Here is a 3,434-nt window from a genome sequence, read left to right as displayed (position 1 = left end):
GAGGATTTGGGATGGGTATCATTAAAACAAAGGCGTTTTTCGTTGCGACGAAATTCCAATCACCAACTTTCTCCTCCGAATGCGAAAATATTTTGTTGACACCGACCTACATAGGAAGAAACGATCACCTCGATAAAATAAAGGAAATCAAAGCTCGTACGGAAAGATATAGGTGTTCGGTCTTTCCGCGCGCTATACGAGATTGGAACAATAGAGAATTGTGAAGATATATGAAGATAGTAACCGTTCTCGAAAGAACAGGTACCGCTGATGACCGTGCAGCTTCTCTAGAATAAATGATAATTAATTGAAACGCTCAGCTGCCGACAGGTGTTGATGTACCTCGGGGTACACATTTTCAGCTGTCCCCATCGAGGTATATCAACACCTGTCGGCAGCTGAGGGTTTCAATTAATTATCATTGATTCTAGAGAAGCTGCATGGTAATCAGTGGTATCTGTTCCTTCGAGAACAGTTACTATCTTCATATATGTAGTTAAAGGCTACCCAGCCATTGACCTTCGTCTGTGCGAATGCGCAAAGATTGCCCGAACTCTTACGGGAATCGTCACCTTAGTGTGCCCGAGTAATGAGTGGATGGGCAAATACCTATTACGTACATTACGTATGTAGATTGTGGACAGTTGGGAATGTGGGTCTCACGGGAAACGTGCAAGGGTTAAGTCCCTGCAGTCGCGCTATTCATCTGTGTCCTCGGTGGCTCAGATGGATAGAGCGTCTGCCATGTAAGCAGGAGATCCCGGGTTCGAGTCCCGGTCGGGGCACACATTTTCAGCTGTCCCCATCGAGGTTGTATCAACAAAACCTGTCGGCATCTGAGGGTTTCAATTAATTATCAATTCTGAAGGTAATTCTATGAACCTTCTGCCAGACACTTAAATGTGATTTGCGGAGTATCCATGTAGATGTAGATGAAAACTCGTCCCGTGTCGCACGTGCTCAAAACGATTCATACTGCGGAATGCATGCAAACATACTCGTCGAAAATACTGACGAATAACGAGTGCTGCATATCCAAGTTACATAGATCGGCCTTTCCTGCCAAGAAGAACAGGGAATTGCTATGTAGGAACAATTCGAGCTAGAGGTAGGGCTCATAAGCACTCCTTGAATTGCAGACTAAACGTAAAGAACGAAAATGAATTTTTGGTAAAAATTGGTCAAAACGTAATCCTGTGCCCTCCGTATTGGATTAGCCGTTTTGAATATTGAAAATCTGACTTCAGCTTCCTGTTCAGCGACATTAAAAATATATATGTAACACTCAGTTCATGCAAATCGAAGTAATAATATAACTAAAAGTTTTCCCTAAACTTTGAACACGTTTTTTTTCGAGAAACGTTTTTTTCTCAGAACGGCATGCAGCATAAACTAAAAGTGATTCAACCTCTTAACTTCTACCTCGGACCCCGAAAAGTAAACATTTTCCTTAGGAGCTTATAGCTATAATATGACATTTGTTAATATTAACTAATTTTTGTGTGGGCATAAGGAGTGAAACAAACCCCCAAAAATCGAACTCAAAGTTCGAATTAGCACTGTATCGTTAAATTTAAGGTTGTTTCATTGCGGTTAGGTATGCGCTCCCATAAATTTTATGTAATATCGACTGATGTTATCCATTTTTAATTTCAGAGAAATAATGTAGTATCAACTGATGTTATCCATTTTTGATTTCAGGTAACATCTGAGGGGCCACACTGCACGCACTCTGCGTACTTCAGACTCGCAGACCCTTGATCAAATCATAATTGCGGGCGCCATTTTTTTTTACTGAAAATCTAAAATAAAGCTCATAGTATGATCACTCGTAATTCCCAAACAGATTCTTCGAATGTATTTTCATTGTCTCAAAAAAATTTCCAAATGTACCATTTTTTGCTGATTTGAATGAGAACCTGGCCGTAATGGCGGAATATAGTCACGAGATTTTTTTCGGAGACGTTGTACGGTCGCGAGAAGAATTTCGTTCCACGCGCGTCGATGGACATTCCACAGATATTACTGTGTGTGTGTGTGTGTGTGTGTGTGTGCGCGCTACTCAGTCGTGCCATTTGAGTGTACATCTTTGCATAGTTTTCCTTTCACGCTGTAAACAGTGCTTGGCTCAGTTGCTAACTGGCCATTGAGTGGTTCCGAAGGTGTCGGATGTGTGGTGCGTTCGGTCTGCTAAGACAACAACAGACAGGCGTGGTGCGATGGCAGAAGCAGACACTGAGGGAGCTAGCTGTAGGGACGCCAGCGAACAATTTATGCCAAGTAAGACGAAGAGAACTATTCTAAAATTATGAGCCGTCTCGAAAGTGTTTATCATTAGTAAATCTTGTAGTTGAGACTGACAATCAATCTACAATAACTGACAGTTTTGCCTAGAGAGAGATACAGGAAATCCCCCCTCCTGAATGAAATTTTGGTTGTGATGACAGGCCGATGGGTAGTGTAGCCCGAGATCTAAGTTAGGTTGTAAGGAGGTAATTTGATTGAGAGTTGTTTATGCCAACGATTATGAATGCCGAGTAAACGTTGTGCGAGCAGATTGCCCTGTAGCGTAGCCTAGTGTTTCCGTCCGCGCCATATTTATCACATTTTCTCTAGCTGTGTACAAAAGTCGCACAACAGCCACGAAAACTACGTTTCTGGTGGGGGGAGGGGAGAGTCCACTATGTAACTTTCAGTATAATTTTTAGTAAGCGCCGAAACTAGCCGAAATAGAAGCGTAATTTTAACTATATTTCCGTTTGTGGGAAAATAGAGGTTCTCCTCTTTCGGCAGCAACTGTAATATGTAGGCGACTTATTAGTTTTTTTAACTCTGAATCATGATCTCAATAGACGCAGAGCTTTTTTTTACGTTACTTGCTTCGTGGTCTATAGTAAATAATGCAACGGTCAATTCTTTGAAGTGCGACGTGTGTCTGCAATGTTCGTAAGGCCAAGTTTGTATTTATTCGGTGTCCGTTTTTTTTAAATTTTTTTTGCCATATACTGTATAATTAAGGCGAGGAAGATAATGTTCAAGGAGCACAGCATTAGCAGTCTATGGAGAAATTGAGAATTTGGATCTGATGAACGGCATGCTCGGGCAGTTGGTGCAATTAGGTTGCCCACTGCGTAATTCGGACACAGTGATCATTGCCTCTCCCTAGTAACCAGGGGACTCGGGTGCTAATCCTGGTCTGGCACAAATTTTCAACAGTGCCCATTGACTAATGTCAGTGCCCATTGTCAGCTAATTTCATTGTTTCGGTGTTAAATTGTATTTTGTTCACGATACGCCGTTTAGCTTTTTCATGGATAACAGCTTTGGAAAGCGTACAGGCTGTACAGGTTATATTGATATTCGCTCGTCGTTAGTCCAAAGCTAGTATAGCGATTTTTAAACACAGTTGTAGTGCATATTAAGCCTACACACAT

At 41.7% G+C, this 3,434-nt stretch overlaps 1 non-coding gene across 1 annotated transcript; it reads left to right on the top strand.

The window, feature by feature from the left end:
• The first annotated feature begins 711 nt into the window (after positions 1-711).
• Positions 712-785, top strand: Trnat-ugu (transfer RNA threonine (anticodon UGU)). Its single transcript has one exon. It is a non-coding gene; the product is annotated as a tRNA-Thr (tRNA).
• Positions 786-3,434: the final 2,649 nt, after the last annotated feature.

The sequence above is a fragment of the Schistocerca serialis genome, chromosome 3 (assembly GCF_023864345.2).
Source record: "Schistocerca serialis cubense isolate TAMUIC-IGC-003099 chromosome 3, iqSchSeri2.2, whole genome shotgun sequence".
In the NCBI taxonomy this organism is placed as follows: domain Eukaryota; kingdom Metazoa; phylum Arthropoda; class Insecta; order Orthoptera; family Acrididae; genus Schistocerca; species Schistocerca serialis.
Note: the sequence above shows the minus strand (reverse complement) of the source record. Positions and strands in the feature narration are given on the sequence as shown.